The 18,414-nt window shown below is 43.7% G+C and overlaps 1 pseudogene; it reads right to left on the minus strand.

Annotated features, from left to right (window-relative positions):
* Positions 1-1,496: 1,496 nt before the first annotated feature.
* Positions 1,497-10,239, minus strand: LOC139564836 (tubulin polyglutamylase ttll6-like; annotated as a pseudogene).
* Between the last annotated feature and the right edge of the window lie 8,175 nt (positions 10,240-18,414).

Consider the following 18,414-nt stretch of genomic DNA (forward strand, 5'->3'; position numbering starts at 1 on the left):
GGAGGGAGGGAGGGAGGGAGGGAGGGAGGGAGGGAGGGAGGGAGGGAGGGAGGGAGGGAGGGAGGGAGGGAGGGAGGGAGGGAGGGAGGGAGGGAGGGAGGGAGGGAGAACGTTAGGTATGACAAAGGATAAGGAGAGAGGTTATATAAAGTTAAAACAAAAGATGAGTATTAACTATTTGATGTACGTTTTAAGTACTGAGTGACATTTAGACCTCGTCAAAATGTGAAAAACAGTACGGAACAGAGGATGGAGTAGCTAAGCGGATCACCATCAACGTGGGGCAAACAGGCCTCACAGAAAAAGGAAGAAGTGAAAAAGGTACTGGTCCACTTACCGGGTAAGAGGAAACATTGTTCACTCCGAATAGGTGCACTTGACTCCCACTTTGGGCACATGCCCTGGAGAGGCATGGTGGAGACACTGTGGCCCAGCCCCTGGGGGTGCCAGTCTTGGTCCCGCCAGGGCCAATAGGGCTGAGACATAACAGCACAGGGAGCGTGACACTCAGACAGTACTGACGGCTCCTTACCTTTGGTCGCACTGCAGCGGTCGCCCTACGACTCCAGGGGGTCAAACTCAATTCCTGGAGGGCCATGTGTTTGCTGATTTTGGTTGTGTCCTTTCAATGTGTCCAATGAAGACATGAGGGGAGTTCCTAACTAATCAATGATCTTAATTGATTAATCAAGTACAAGGTAGCGAAAACCTGCAGACACTCGGCCCTCCATGAATTGAGTTTGACACCCCTGTGGTAGAGCTCTCAAGCATCTATTCACTTTTCTAATGGGGGTTTTGGGTGGCTAACAAGTGTTAGTATTGTTAGTTTAGTGTGTAGACATGTCTGGCCCTATGTGATGCCCATGTGTGTTGTTGTCGATGTTCTTCTCTCTCCACTTGTAGATGAGTATATCTGGACTGTAATGATTGAGCATTTCTGGGGGCTCTCTGAAGTTCTGATTTCTGAGATTATAACTATGCACCTCTGGGAATATTAATGTGCGTTTAATGAATTTTGAATGACCAAACATATGTGTTTGCATTTATGGGCTATTAAAATAGCATGTGTGTTTGGATTTCTGGATAGGCCTATATAAAGGCTTGGGTCAATCTTTAGTAGAAAACATGGTATTTGCACGTTTACAGTAATGGGATGTTTGAAGGAAATGTTGTTGGGCCTTTTATTAAAGAAACATGTTATTTTACTGTTGTTAAATTGCAGTCTAAAGAATATTAAGTACTAACCTTTGAACCTGTATAATCTGACATCTTTCAAATAGCTTCTCAGGTATTTATATGTGCCTGTCTGTGCACAGCATATATGCATAGTACCGTACACAGTTGACTCCTGATAAGTGAACTTCGGATAAGTGTACATTTCGAAAAGTGCTCACCTTGGCTGCCATGTTGCTTATGTATTGCCGTAAGTCAGTCTTGACAACAGGTGGCATTGTGACGTACACCTGGTCTGCCCAGGTCTCTGAGCAGGCTGGCCCTCAGCTGCAGCCCCTGAGACGCTCTTCCTCCCCCTCCTCTTCCTCTTTCAGCGCTTGGGTCACCCTGGGAGGAAGTGAGCGGAGCCGGCCAGAGGCTACAACGCAACGCCATAAAACAGTTTATTTTGAGTTGAGGAGGCAATGCAATGTTATTGATCAGGTAACAGAAACATATTTTTTTTGGGGGGGGGGGGGGGTTGAGGTAACTATAGGACACAGCAGCAGGCAGCAGACAGTACTCACATTGGGATGGATGGGGCAGAGGGGTACTTTGTGGATTTTACCCGTGTCCCCAGCAGACTCCCCCAGCAGGCCCAGTCTCTGACACCTCCTCTGGCTTTGTTTCTCACGGGGCTACTGCAATTGCTCTCTGCACAAAGAAACGTTCCTGAGTATACTTTGTGTAAACCTGTATACAAGCACTGCTATCTGCGCCACACATGGACAGAAACATCCCTGCTATGTGTATAGTCTATCCAGTAAACCTGCATGCACACATTATGGATGGCACTGAGGTTGGAACTGATGTTGTATACAGGTGTGGATGGGCACTTGTTGTTAATGTGTGGGTGATGTGTGTGTCTACCTGGTGCACCTCTCTCTGGCCTTGGTGGCAGCTGTCTCATGGAAGAGGGAGCTGCTGTGTTTGAGGTACTTGTACTCCTCTCGTCCCTGGTGGGGGAAGATCCTGCGGATGCCACCCAGGTGCTGGTCCTCGTAGCTCAGGTCTCGCTCCACACTGGAGGTCTGCTGCTGGCTCTGCTCCTTGCTCCTTGAGCACAGAGGACATTGGAATGGGCTTGGTCTTTCCTTTTATGTTTGGATAATGACGTATGACTCAGTGCAGACTAACTCTATTATGACTCAGTCAAGGCAGACTATTAACCCCGTAAGGATCCGCCCCTTTTTTTGAATGACATACCCAAATCTAACTGCCTGTAGCTCAGGACCTGAAGCAAGGATATGCATATTCTTGATACCATTTGAAAGGAAACACTTTGAAATTTGTGGAAATGTGAAATTAATGTAGGAGAACATAACACATTAGATCTGGTAAAAGATAAAATATTTTTTTTATTTTGTACCATCATCTTTGAAATGCAAGAGAAAGGCCATCATGTATTATTTCAGCCCAGGCGCAATTTTGATTTTGGTCACTAGATGTCAGCAGTGTGTGCCAAGGTTTATACGGATCCAATGAACTATTGCATTTCTGTAAAAAAAATGGTGTCAAGACTGCCCGAATGTGCCTAATTGGTTTATTAATAACTTTAAGTTCATAAGTATGCACTCTCCTCAAACAATAGCATGGTATTATTTCACTGTAATAGCTACTGTAAATTGGACAGTGCAGTTAGATGAACAAGAATTAAAGCTTTCTGCCAATATCAGATATGTCTATGTCCTGGGAAATGTTCTTGTTACTTACAACCTCATGCTAATAGCTTTGGCCTACGTTAACTCATCCGTCCTGCGGGGGACCCACTGTAACGCCAGGGCAGGCAAAGTGCAGGTCCATCGCCTTGGTCTCCGGACCTGACAGGGAATAAAGCTGCGCCTGAGGCGGTGTAGTGCCCGGGAGAAGGTCGATGGTGCAGTCATAGGGCCAATGCGGAGGAAGCGCGGTGGCACGGGCCTTGCTGAAAACCTCCTGGAGGTCCTGGTACTCCGCGTGAACGGGAGAGGTCCGGGGCTTTTCCCAAGCCCACAGGAAGATGTCCCGGGGCAGGCAGCGCCGACTTCTGGCAATGCCCATGGCAAAACGGGCGCCAACCCAGGATAGAACCAGTAGCCCAGTCGATCAGGTGATTGTGCCTCTGGAGCCAAGAAAACCCCAAACCCACAGGTGCACGAGGGGATTCGATGGGCAGGAACTGCATAAACTCACTGTGATTACCCAACACTCTCAGGTTAATGGGACACCTGGTGTGGGCGACTCTGCCAATAGAGCGCCCATCCAACGCTCTGACGTCCATGGGAATGGAAAGGGGTGGGGATTCCCTGCTCGGACACCAGGGTAGCATCCAAATGAAGAGGACTGCAGCTCAAAGATGAGAGAACATTGGGAGAGAAACGCCCGGCAGAATCCGGGATCTCCAGCGTAGCGATCCGGAGGTATGCGGGGTTCTTGGGAAGCCGGGGTAGATTGGGGAGAAACGCCGGTGGTAGTGGGGTAATTGGCAGTCTGGGGGATTACTGTAGTGGGGGGCTGCCTCACAGACAATCTGTCTGTCCACGCGTATCGTCAAGGTCTGGAATCCTTCCATAAGTACTTGAAGTAACTCCTTGTGTCTTCCAATGGTGGCTCCCTGGGAGGAGATGGCGCTGCAGAGCTGGTAAGAATCTGCTGTGTCAGTCATGGCCAGTTTGTACTATCAGACTCAGGATATGACACAGATGCAGACACGGGAGGCGGATAGTACAGTTCTCAGATTATTTATTAGGAACACAGGGCAGGCAGAGGTTCGTGATCAGGTCAGAGTCAGGTAGGTACAGGACGGCAGGCAGGCTCGGGGGCAGAGAACTAGAGAAAAAGGAAGGCGGGAAAGAACGCTGGTAAGACCTGACAAGACAAACTGGCAACAGACAAACAGAGAACATAGGTATAAATACACAGGGGATAATGGGAAGATGGGCGACAACTGGAGGGGGGTGGAGACAAGCACAAAGACAGGTGAAACAGATCAGGGTGTGACAAGCAGACTATTATGACTCAAAAGCAGCAGACTATTATGACTCAAAAGCAGCAGACTATTATGACTCAAAAGCAGCAGACTATTATGACTCAAAAGCAGCAGACTATTATGACTCAAAAGCAGCAGACTATTATGACTCAAAAGCAGCAGACTATTATGATTCAAGAGCAGCAGACTATTATGACTTAGACCAGTATTATGACTCAATTGGGTTATTCCATGCCAGGAAGTCCCAAAAATAGTTTTGGTATATCAGATTGTTCTGGCAATTCTCACATAGAAGCGTCATTGGGAGGAAGGATGTTTGATATGCGTTTTACATTTGTATCACAAACCATTTTTGAGAAAGTCATGATGGAAGAGGAGATTTTAGGCCCTTTTTAGACCTATACATGCCTCCTGTAAGACCCTATGATCCGTGAACAGCACATGATACAGACAACATCTTGGAGTCATTATACTCCTGATAGTGTGCTGTAAAATGTGGAGTATGTCTGCATTCTGAAATACAATGTTTCACATTAATTTATTAAACATAAAACAAAAATACAAATATCTCAGAAAGTACCTGTCACGATCGTTTTGTAGTGAATGAGCGGACCAAGGCGCAGCGGGTGATGAATACATAATGAATTTAATAGAGAAAAGAATAACGATGACGAAGCACACTTTAGAAATACAAAATAACAAAACGAACTAAACAGACCTGAACATGAGAACTACATAAAACGAAGAACGCACGAACAGGAAAAACGAATGAACGAACGAGACAGTACCGTGTGGTGCAACAAAACACAGACACAGCGACAATCACCCACAAACAGTGAGAACAGCCTACCTTAAATATGGTTCTCAATCAGAGGAAACGTCAAACACCTGCCTCTAATTGAGAACCATATCAGGCAACACATTAAACCCAACATAGAAATACAACACATAGAATGCCCACCCAGCTCACGTCCTGACCAACAAAACAAAGGATTAACACAATAACTAGGGTCAGAACGTGACAGTACCCTTTTATAATTTATTTGGAATAATATACTCTTCAAATACCTCACATTTCCAGAGTGGGTGCTCTGCTACTTTTGAAAATATAACCCATTTTATATATAGAAATGGACATTATAGGTTATTAACCAATCACATTCAGCAAATCACCAGCAGAGACAGTTCCCTTTGACTCCATTTTCCCATTCACTGTGTTCATAGCGCTCATAAGATGTATCATAACTTCAAAAGTAGCAGAACACCTGCTCTTGAAATGTGATGTACTTGTAGAGTATCTATAAAAATTAGCTAAATCAAAAAGGGTACTTTTGAGGTATTCATATTGATTGTTTCAATGTTGAAAAAAAAGTGTTTTATTTATTACAATCTAGACATACTCCATATTTTACAGCACACTATAAGGAGTATAATGGCACAAATATGTTGTTTGTATCATGCACGGTTCACTGATCACAGGATTTTACAAGAGGCAGGTCTAAAACGGGCCTAAAATGGCCACTTTCATCATGATTTTCTAACCAATGGTTTGTGATATGAATGTAAAAAGCATATCAAACATCCTTCCTCCCAATGAAGTTTCTATGTGAGAATTGCCAGAACAATCTAAGATATCAAAAATATTTCCGGGCCTTCCTGGCGTGGAATCACCCTATTATTATGACTCCATAACATCTATGTGCTGTGACTCTATCATGACTCAGTGAAGTGACTACAATGACTGTGCTGTGACTCTATTGTGACTGAAGTTTTGCAGAGTCCTCACCACACCTTGTCTCCTTGGAGCGGATCTGCTGCAGCCAGTCTCTGATCCTGCGCCTCTCTTCCTCAGTGGCTTTGCGTCGGTCACAGGCCCCCAGGTTAATCAGCACCAGCGTGTCAGCCTGTCCTTCACCTCTCTGTCCAGCCTGGAGTCTGTGGTGAAGCTAGCGGAGTGGTTGATCTCCACACACAAATACACAAGTACATCACACTGTACAACTACACGAGCAAGTGAGTGTGTGTGGTCTCATCTCGAACAGCCAGGGCTTGAGGCGGTGGTCGATGAGCACGTCGAAGCCCAGGATCTCGAAGTAGGCCCCGGTGGCGGTGTTGAAGGCGGCGTGGTGCGAGAAGCAGGTGTGGTAGCTGTGGTGGAGCACAGAGCCTTGATCACCACATCCTCGATGTCAGCCCACACCTTTCCCGTATCAGTGCACCGTCTCCAGGAGATGGGTCAACTTCCTGTGGGGAGAGAGAGAAAGAGAGACAGCGAGCGAGACAGCGAGAGAAAGACCATTCAAACAGACAGGAATGTCGCCATGTACAGTATCGGTTGTGCGTCGTGTCATAGACCTGTTCCAATGCCGCTGCCTCTTCTTGCGAAAACACTTTCAACTGTCACAATGTTGTCCGTGTGTACAACTGTAGACACAACTTCATTTTCACTTTATCCACACTGCTAAGGTTCTTGGAGTTAGTTTTGTTTGGGGGGGCTATAATAAGCTCGACATACCAAGCCAGTGATGAAATATGAGCGGCAGTATATCAGCCTCCTGAGTCTGATATATATACGTGCTGCAAATAAGATTGGCTGCTTGGCCTGCTGACAAGCCTGGCTGTGGCTCTTGCATACTGATACGAGTATGGTACGGGGGACCTGGGCCGGAGATGATCATAAGTCTCAGAGTGGGACATGACTGACAGCTCTGAGTCATTGCTTTTAGACTGACATGAATTGGTCGAGCTGCTTCATTCCGACACCGGTCGCATTTGCATGGTCTGTTTTGTGACCGACAGAGTGGATTGAGCCATTATCCTAATGAGAGGGAAACATATAGAATTTATACCTAAAAGAAAAGGCATTGTGCTTGCCTTTCCCTCCTGGAACCAAGCACTAGTACATACCCACGCTACCGGAACACGTTGGTGAAATACCATAGCTGGATAGTCAAATACAGCATCAAAGTGAAAGCCCAGGAAGACCCGTGTCAATAGATCACCTTTTTGCTGCCAGCGTTCTCGTCCCAGACAAAATTCTCACTGTGTTTGTTAATGGTGTAGTTGGTCAGATGCATGAAAGAGGACAGTGAGTGAGATAGAGACTGTATCGAAGAGGAACTAGAGAACAGGAGTACATTCACAGTGTTTGAATGTTTGGCATTGTTGCTAAGTCTTTTATGACAAGAGCTAGTAAAACGGTAGCTTGAGTCATCAATGGGGCCATATCACTGGTAAACAAATACGGTTTGAGAGGAGCAAGATTGAACACACCCACTGTAGGTCTGAGTTCAAGGACAGACGTCTATCTTATCTAAGTCCGTCTGCCTGCGTGTCTGTGTCTGATTATGTTCCTGTCTGTCTCAATCCCCTTGAACACGTTTACTACATACTGATGATGTACAACATATCAACACCGACAGAAAACAAATGCTACCATTTCTATCCTACATTGTACTATACATGAATTGTATTTTTGCACTGTCTATGCACTCACACACTCCAACACACACACACTTAATTTGCTCACACACACGTAACATGCACACACATTTAGACTGACACATTTACACACACTCACATACAGTACAATTATCATATGCTGCTACACTGAGGTGCTGCTATACCATGTACATATGCTGCTATACCATGTACTGTATCCTGAGGTCTAGTCACCTTACCTCTACACATATCCACCTCTATCCACCTCTACTCCAGTATCCCTGCACATTGTAAATCTGGTATTGGAACTGACCCTGTATATAGCTTACTTACTTCTCGTGCTCTTATTTAAATTTCTCGTGTGTTTTTGTTTTACGTTATGTTATTTGTAGCACTACATTAATATTGAATACTGCATTGTTGGGTTTAGCTCTTGTCACTGTACTTGTGCACATGGCATAAAAAACTTGACACTTTAAATACGATCCCTAACAAAACTACACAGTATGAACATGAAAGACCAATGACATTGAAATAAGTGTTATTTTCATAGTTTTGATGTCTTCACTATTATTCTACAATATAGAAAATAGTACAAATAAAGAAAAACCTTGAAATGAGTAGGTGTGTCCAAACTTCTGACTGGTACTGTACATCTTGTGCTTCTTGGCCCTGGTGTAGGCCTGGAAGTCACTGTAACTGTGGAGCGGTAGTGGGAGGGACACAACAAAGACGTTTAAATACAAGAGGCAGTTTTATAAACGACAAGGCTTCAGTTGCCAAAAAAGAAGCACAGATGTTTAGATCCATTTCCAAAACAGCTGCATCTTCTTCTTCACATCTTCTTGTAAATGCAGTACAATAAAATAAAATAAAAGCTCATCCTGCTCCTATTGTACTTTCATAAATGATTTAAATCAGGGGCCCCAACCATTTTCCCCCCAGGGCCCCTTTTTCACATTTAAAAAATGTCATATAAAAATGTGGTATATTTAGATAGCGTATATTAAATAAAACACCAGCTTGAATTTGTTAAATTTGAAGGACCTAGGAAAATGTTTGTTTTGAAGCTCATTTCCTGCAATTATACGTAGTTTAACAAGACTCATTACATATTTTGGTAGGCTAGTTAATGCTAAAACATAATAATAGTAATAATAATAATAATCATACAAATAATCATAATAATAATAATAATAAGCAAAATAAAGTGTAGACCCGATTTCCCTAAATGGTTTCCTGCTACCAAATATGTTTTATGAGGATCATTTATATGAACCCTCAATTTAATTATACTAATCATCTTTTACAGAAAGTTATTCGATCGATTGATAGTGACACAGTCACACATTGTATAAGATTACGTCTCAAATTTCTTTGACTTTATAAGGTCGTAGCTCAGCTTCTGTATGTCATAGAAACAAACCAAAGACATTCCCATGGGCATCTGAGCAGTGTCTTCCTCTGGCATTTTACAGCTTGTTTTTAGGCTAAATCAATGCAGATTTTTGCGTTACTTTAGATCGGTATAAACAATATTTTTTTTTTTATCAAGTAAGGTTGGGAACCCTTGATTTAGATAACAAATAGACAACATTATCAAATTCCAAAGTACACTGCAGGGTACAGGGCCAATAGTGTCCGTCTCCCCTCTGTCCTCTAAGAAAGAGTTTGGGATTTCAATTCACAGACATCATGCAATCAAAGGATAAGGGTGTATTATCTAATGTTAAAGGTGTATCAATCTAGCCTGGTTAAACCAGATTGAATGGTGAGCAGGGCATACAATTAACACCCGCCGCCTGCCAAATACGGGTAGATTTTGCCATTGTCGAGTAAAATGTCTATTTCACCAGCCACGCTGGCGGTTGGTCAGGGCTCCACAACGCAAGCATTTGATTTATGAATAAAAATAGTCAAGTGTGATCACATTTATAGTCAAATAAATGCTGCAGCAGCTGTTTTGAAAGCATTTGCGCAGTTTTGTTTCATAGCTGGTAAATTAATCGCACAAAGTCAAAGAAATTCGAATTAATCGTTTGGACTGACAACAAAGATGGCCGCGGTGATTCCCCCAAGAGCATAAAGCGAGGGTAAATGGAGGAGGGTGTGTCTTTTATGAGTTTGAAACGCAGCCTTAATCTCAAAGGCACAAACATGACTTGAGTCTCGCTACCACGGTGACTTCCCGGTTTTAAAGAGGCCAGTTAACTCCCCCCCCCCCATCTGTGATATTTTGGTTAAAAGAAAAAAATATATATTATTCAATATACCACATTAGTTACTTCTTACTAGTAATACATTTGAGTGTTTTAGAAACATTACTTAACATGCTCATCCGTTTTTTTTCTGTTTTTTTCTGAGTGGCTAGATTCTTTAATCTACCTGCCACAGTGGCTAGGGGACCAAAAAGTGAATTTTATGCCCTGATGGTGAGCGCAGAATTCAGTTTGGTTTAACCAGGCTAGTGTCAATTGACTAATGGGAGCGTCACCAGGTGCGGGGGAAGGTTCCTTGGGGAACCTCTTCAGCATGCGGTAAATGCTGCGAGCCTGTATGTTCCTCCTGCACAGCTCCATCATGTCAGGGAAGTGGTTGATCTTCTGTCCGGCCCACATTCAAAAATACTATAGTTTAAATACTGTATTATTACTATAGTGGGAAAACCATAGTTTTTTGAGGACTGTAGTGTTTTTTGCAGACTGTAGTATTTACTACTGTTTTTACAGTTTACACTAACATTTTACCATAGTGTTTTTGTTTAATTATATTTAACATAGGACATGGTGGCTTTTCTATAACCTGTAGGTAGGTAGGACTGGGGTCTGAACAGATAGTTCAGAGCTTCTGCTCTTTTCTATAACCAGTAGGGACCACAATAAATGGTCTATACTTGGCATGTAGGTTTCTCACTAATGGGTGGCACAAATTGGGATATGTGGGAGGGGAATGGGCAGGGTATATGCAAATTAAATACTGTACTATTACTATAGTTAAACTGTAGTGTTTTTGCGGACTGTAGCGTTTGAGGACATAACTTGTAACGGATCCCTTTGGAACTTTCATTAAGCACACCTGACCCCTATTCCCACTGATTGTATTTGTATATATATGTGTCCTTTTGTTCACCATGGTGCTGTCGATTATTGTTACAATGTCCGAAGATCACCATGCTCAATGCCATGCGTCGGCTGGAGTGGTGTAAAGCTCGCCGCCATTGGACTCTGGAGTGATGAATCACGCTTCACCATCTGGCAGTCCGATGGACTAATCTGGGTTTGGCGGATGCCAGGAGAACACTACCTGCCCGAATGCATAGTGCCAACTGTAAAGTTTGGTGGAGGAGGAATAATAGTCTGGGGCTGTTTTTTATGGTTCGGGCTTGGCCCCTTAGTTCCAGTGAAGGGAAAACTTAACGCTACAGCAAACAATGACATTCTAGACGATTCTGTGATTCCAACTTTGTGGCAACAGTTTGGGGAAGGCCATTTCCTGGTTCAGCAGGACAATGCCCCCATGCACAAAGCGAGGTCCATACAGAAATGGCTTGTCGAGATCGGTGTGGAAGAACTTGACTGGCCTGCACAGAGCCCTGATCTCAACTCCATTGAACACCTTTGGGATGAATTGGAACATTGACTGCAAGCCAGGCCTAGTCGCCCAACATCAGTGCCCGATCTCACTAATGCTTTTGTGGCTGAATAGAAGCAAGTCCCTGTAGCAATGTTCCAACATCTAGTGGAAAGCCTTCCCAGAAGAGTGGAGGCTGTCATAGCAGCAAAGGGGGGACAAACTCCATATTAATGCCCATGATTTTGGAATGAGATGTTCGACAAGCAGGTGTCCACATACTTTATATCATGTAGCGTATGTTAGTGTTTTATTTTCCATGAATATTTAAAAAAAATGTATCCCACTTTGTAACACAACAAAATGTGGAAAAAGTCTAGGGGTGTGAATACTTTCTGAAGGCACTGTACATCATATTATCAGTATGTGTTCATATTATGGTACTGTATCAACTTACTGGTCTTGATACCATTGACAGACTGTCCATATGTAGACAATACCAAATGAGCAACATCATATTTTCTTGGCGTTTCTGGAAATAATAATCTACATCTGACACTCAACTAGAGAACGGATCTAAGGATCTTTATTTGCCATTGGTAGGAAGTGAAGGAAATGTGTGGTTTGGTTCATGATGTGTATGTATGGACACAGTAAATGTATGTGTGTTCTTGGTTGAGTATCACAAGTGTTACTTTGGTGTTGTGTTGAATTGTGTGCCGTAGTGTAGTACTTTTGTGGATAACGTAATCAAAAGGTTGTGGTAATGGATCGGGCCTGTGTAGTTGTGTGGGTTTTGTGATTGTGTAGATCTGTGGCTGAGTACTTGACTATACAATTGCATTTAGTTCTGTGGTTGCAGATCGGATATGGTCGCAATGCTTACTGCTTAGTTCTGTGGTTGTGTACATGGTTGCTCATGTTCTCCCTCTGTGTGGGTGTGTTTGCATGTGCGTGCATGTTGTGCATTTTACACACTTATAGTATGTTGTTTGAACCCAGAGACACAGAGTGTGGGAAATCCCTATGCGAAGGGAAAGGAGGCACAGCACAGCTGCCTTCTCATCACATGCCCCGAATGTAGAGCAGTCTGTACGCCGTCTGGCTCTGCCAACAAAGCATGCCACAATTTTATGGGCTTGTATATACAGTGGGGAGAACAAGTATTTGATACACTGCCGATTTTGCAGGTTTTCCTACTTACAATGCATGTAGAGGTCTGTAATTTTTATCATAGGTACACTTCAACTGTGAGAGACGGAATTTAAAACAAAAATCCAGAAAATCACATTGTATGATTTTTAAGTAATTAATTCGCATTTTATTGCATGACATAAGTATTTGATACATCAGAAAAGCAGAACTTAATATTTGGTACAGAAACCTTTGTTTGCAATTACAGAGATCATACGTTTCCTGTAGTTCTTGACCAGGTTTGCACACACTGCAGCAGGGATTTTGGCCCACTCCTCCATACAGACCTTCTCCAGATCCTTCAGGTTTCGGGGCTGTCGCTGGGCAATACGGACTTTCGGCTCCCTCCAAAGATTTTCTATTGGGTTCAGGTCTGGAGACTGGCTAGGCCACTCCAGGACCTTGAGATGCTTCTTACGGAGCCACTCCTTAGTTGCCCTGGCTGTGTGTTTCGGGTCGTTGTCATGCTGGAAGACCCAGCCACGACCCATCTTCAATGCTCTTACTGAGGGAAGGAGGTTGTTGGTCAAGATCTCGCGATACATGGCCCCATCCATCCTCCCCTCAATACGGTGCAGTCGTCCTGTCCCCTTTGCAGAAAAGCATCCCCAAAGAATGATGTTTCCACCTCCATGCTTCACGGTTGGGATGGTGTTCTTGGGGTTGTACTCATCCTTCTATTCCTCCAAACACGGCGAGTGGAGTTTAGAGCAAAAAGCTCTATTTTTGTCTCATCAGACCACATGACCTTCTCCCATTCCTCCTCTGGATCATCCAGATGGTCATTGGCAAACTTCAGACGGGCCTGGACATGCGCTGGCTTGAGCAGGGGGACCTTGCGTGCGCTGCAGGATTTTAATCCATGACGGCGTAGTGTGTTACTAATGGTTTTCTTTGAGACTGTGGTCCCAGCTCTCTTCAGGTCATTGACCAGGTCCTGCCGTGTAGTTCTGGGCTGATCCCTCACATTCCTCATGATCATTGATGCCCCACGAGGTGAGATCTTGCATGGAGCCCCAGACCGAGGGTGATTGACCGTCATCTTGAACTTCTTCCATTTTCTAATAATTGTGCCAACAGTTGTTGCCTTCTCACCAAGCTGCTTGGCTATTGTCCTGTAGCCCATCCCAGCCTTGTACAGGTCTACAATTTATCCCTGATGTCCTTACACAGCTCTCTGGTCTTGGCCATTGTGGAGAGGTTGGAGTCTGTTTGATTGAGTGTGTGGACAGGTGTCTTTTATACAGGTAACGAGTTCAAACAGGTGCAGTTAATACAGGTAATGAGTGGAGAACAGGAGGGCTTCTTAAAGAAAAACTAACAGGTCTGTGAGAGCCGGAATTCTTACTGGTTGGTAGGTGATCAAATACTTATGTCATGCAATAAAATGCGAATTAATTACTTAAAAATCATACAATGTGATTTTCTGGATTTTTGTTTTAAATTCCGTCTCTCACAGTTGAAGTGTACCTATGATAAAAATTACAGACCTCTACATGCTTTGTAAGTAGGAAAACCTGCAAAATCGGCAGTGTATCAAATACTTGTTCTCCCCACTGTACGTGCGGTTTGCCCATGATCCTAAAGCCGGTCTCTTAACGTCTCTTCCCCAGCCCAGATAATCCTTTCCCTTCTCTCTCTCTCTCCCACAGAAAGTCATACAAATCAAATCAAATCAAATGTTATTTGTCACATACACATGGTTAGCAGATGTTAATGTGAGTGTAGCGAAATGCTTGTGCTTCTAGTTCCGACAATGCAGTAATAACCAACGAGTAATCTAACCTATCAATTCCACAACTACTACCTTATACACACAAGTGTAAAGGGATAAAGAATATGTACATAAAGATACATGAATGAGTGATGGTACAGAACGGCATAGGTAAGATGCAGTAGATGGTATCGAGTACAGTATATACATATGAGATGATTAAGTTAGGGTATGTAAACATAAAAGTAGCATAGTTTAAAGTGGCTAGTGATACATGTATTACATAAAGATGGCAAGATGCAGTAGATTATATAGAGTACAGTATATACATATACATTATATTAAGTGGCATTGTTTAAAGTGGCTAGTGATACATTTTTGATCAATTTCCATCAATTTCCATTATTAAAGTGGGCTGGAGTTGAGTCAGTATGTTGGCAGCAGCCACTCAATGTTAGTGGTGGCTGTTTAACAGTCTGATGGCCTTGAGATAGAAGCTGTTTTTCAGTCTCTCGGTCCCTGCTTTGATGCACCTGTACTGACCTCGCCTTCTGGATGATAGCGGGGTGAACAGGCAGTAGCTCGGGTGGTTGTTGTCCTTGATGACCTTTATGGCCTTCCTGTGACATCGGGTTGTTGAGGTGTCCTGGAGGGCAGGTAGTTTGCCCCCAGTGATGCGTTGTGCAGACCTCACTACCCTCTGGAGAGCCTTACGGTTGTGGGTGGAGCAGTTGCCGTACCAGGCGGTGATACAGCCAGACAGGACGCTCTCGATTGTGCATCTGTAGAAGTTTTCCTGACACCACACTCCGAGGGCCCTCACCTCCTCCCTGTAGGCCGTCTCGTTGTTGTTGGTAATCAAGCCTACCACTGTAGTGTCGTCCGCAAACTTGATGATTGAGTTGGAGGCGTGCATGGCCACGCAGTTGTGGGTGAACAGGGAGTACAGGAGAGGGCTCAGAACGCACCCTTGTGGGGCCCCAGTGTTGAGGATCAGCGGGGTGGAGATGTTGTTACCTACCCTCACCACCTGGGGGCGGACCGTCAGGAAGTCCAGTACCCAGTTGCACAGGGCGCGGTCGAGACCCAGGGTCTTGCCCTGGTTAAAAGCAGTGGTTTGCGCTTTCAGTTTCGCGCGAATGATGCCATCAATCCACGGTTTCTGGTTTGGGAATGTTTTAATAGTTGCTGTGGGTACGACATCGCCGATGCACTTCCTAACGAACTCGCTCACCAAATCAGCGTATTCGTCAATGTTGTTGTTGGACGCAATGCGGAACATATCTCAATCCACGTGATCGAAGCAGTCTTGAAGCGTGGAATCAGATTGGTCAGACCAGCGTTGAACAGATCTGAGCGCGGGAGCTTCTTGTTTTAGTTTCTGTCTGTAGGCTGGAAGCAACAAAATGGAGTCGTGGTCAGCTTTTCCAAAAGGAGGGCGGTGGAGGGCCTTAGATGCGTCTCGGAAGTTAGAATAAAAATGATCCAGGGTTTTACCAGCCCTGTTTGCGCAATCGATATGCTGATAGAATTTAGGGAGTCTTGTTTTCAGATTAGCCTTGTTAAAATCCCCAGCTACAATGAATGCAGCCTCAGGATATGTGGTTTCCAGTTTACATAGAGTCAAATAAAGTTCGTTCAGGGCCATCGATGTGTCTGCTTGGAGGGGAATATATACGGCTGTGATTATAATCGAAGAGAATTCCCTTGGTAGATAATGCGGTCGACATTTGATTGTGAGGAATTCTAAGTCAGGTGAACAGAAGGACTTGAGTTCCTGTATGTTGTTATGATCACACCACGTCTCGTTAATCATAAGGCATACCCCCCCCCGCCCCTCTTCTTACCAGATGCTTGTTTCTGTCAGCGTGATGCGTGAAGAAACCAGCTGGCTGCACCGACTCCGATAGTGTCTCTCGAGTGAGCCATGTTTCCGTGAAGCAAAGAACGTTACAGTCTCTGATGTCTCTCTGGAAGGCAACCCTTGCTCGGATTTCGTCAACCTTGTTGTCAAGAGACTGGACATTGGCGAGTAGTATGCTAGGGAGTGGTGCGCGATGTGCCCGTCTCCGGAGCCTGACCAGAAGACCGCTTCGTTTGCCCCTTTTACGGCGTCGTTGTTTGGTTCGCCGGCTGGGATCAGATCCATTGTCCTGGGTGGAAGGCAAAACACAGGATCCGCTTCGGGAAAGTCATATTCCTGGTCGTAATGTTGGTAAGTTGACGTTGCTCTTATATCCAATAGTTCTTCCCGACTGTATGTAATAAAACCTAAGATTACCTGGGGTAACAAAGTAAGAAATAACACGTAAAAAAAACAAAATACTGCATAGTTTCCTAGGAACGTGAAGCGAGGCGGCCAGCCCTTACTAAACACACCATGACCTAATTTTGGAGGCTGAGCTTCTCTTCAACTCAAAAATATTGCTTTGGAAATTTACACTACCGTTCAAAAGTTTGGGGTCACTTAGAAATGTCCTTGTTTTTGAAAGAAAAGTCACATTTTGTCATTAAAATAACATCAAATTGATCAGAAATACTGTGTTCCAATGGCACGTTGTGTTAGCTAATCCAAGTTTATCATTTTAAAAGGCTAATTGATCATTAGAAAATACTTTTGCAATTATGTTAGCACAGCTGAAAACTGTTGTGCTAATTAAAGAAGAAATAAAACTGGCCTTCTTTAGACTAGTTGAGTATCTGGAGCATCAGCATTTGTTGGTTCGATTACAGGCTCAAAATGGCCAGAAACAATTAACTTTCTTCTGAAACTCGTCAATCTATTCTTGTTCTGAGAAATGAAGGCTATCCAATGCGAGAAATTGCCAAGAAACTGAAGATCTCGTACAACGCTGTGTACTACTCCCTTCACAGAACAGTGCAAACTGTCTCTAATCAGAATAGAAAGAGGAGTGGGAGGCCCCGGTGCACAACTGAGCTAGAGGATAAGTGCATTAGAGTGTCTAGTCTGAGAAACAGACGCTTCACAAGTCCTCAACTGGCAGCTTCGTTAAATAGTACCTTCAAAACACCCGTCTCAATGTCAACAGTGAAGAGGTGACTCCGGGATGATGGCCTTCAGCTGTTTCTAGCTACAATAGTCATTTACAACATTAACAATGTCTACACTGTATTTCTGATCAATTTTATGTTATTTTAATGGACAAAAAAAATTGCTTTTCTTTCAAAAACAAGGACATTTCTAAGTGACGCCAAACTTTCGAACGGTAGTATAAGTTAGGCCAATATGAATAGTTGGCTATGCCGAGACCGTCTTGGAAGAGTCTGTAAATACTTGATGTGTCGGGATAATTCCTTTACTTTCAATGTGACAAGACAGAACCATTGGGTCTTTACAATTTCTAACTGTGTGTATCATTGAAACTGTACAATGGGTCAAATAGTCAGAGGGATATATCTGTCATCACACTGGTGTTCCAACATTTGACTGTGACAGTACTAACTAAACAAATTTGACACTTAATTCTACTGCCGATCAGGATAACAATATTACACTAGATCAGCATTTGATAAATATCGCAAGACAGCTTGTCAATCACTTTTGCTTCTTACTAAAAACCTGATGCTCAAGGCCACGAGTGTTGAGAGCACACTAGGTCTAGGTTAATGAGCTCAATTGATGATATTTTAATGAAGCTTGATCAATGGCACTACATCATGGAGACAATGGCATTGATTGATCAGCTCTATAGGGATTAACCACGATCCATTATCATTAGTCATTACTGTATTCAGTCATTCAGTGTGTACATCTCTTTGCTAATCATCAGGTTTGATAGTTAGGAGGACGGGAGGGAGGGAGGTACTCACCGCTCTCGAACTTGCAGTTGGTCAGGTTGATCCACAGTCATCTGAAAGAGAAGAAACAGACAGACAGAGGCACAGATAGGTGCATTCTGACGAAACACAGACCATCCCTGACTAAACACTGACCATCCCTGACTAGACACTGACCATCCCTGACTAGACATTGACCATCCCTGACTAAACACTGACCCTCCCTGACTAGACACTGACCATCCCTGACTAAACATTGACCATCCCTGACTAAACATTGACCATCCCTGACTAAACAGCGCCCGGCTAGCACCAAGTTTAACTGCATTTCCATTCACAATATTGAAATGTTTTCTCCCAACATCCAGATTTGAGTGGGATGTAAAATGCACTGACTATAAATCCTTGTAATAACAAGGTATGGTCCCATCAACATATGGTTTCATTGGGACGGCTTTCTACATTGATTGTATATTGTGCTTCAAGTCAAACATATTGCTACCCAAGCTTTTACAAT

The sequence above is a fragment of the Salvelinus alpinus genome, chromosome 36 (assembly GCF_045679555.1).
Source record: "Salvelinus alpinus chromosome 36, SLU_Salpinus.1, whole genome shotgun sequence".
In the NCBI taxonomy this organism is placed as follows: Eukaryota; Metazoa; Chordata; class Actinopteri; order Salmoniformes; family Salmonidae; genus Salvelinus; species Salvelinus alpinus.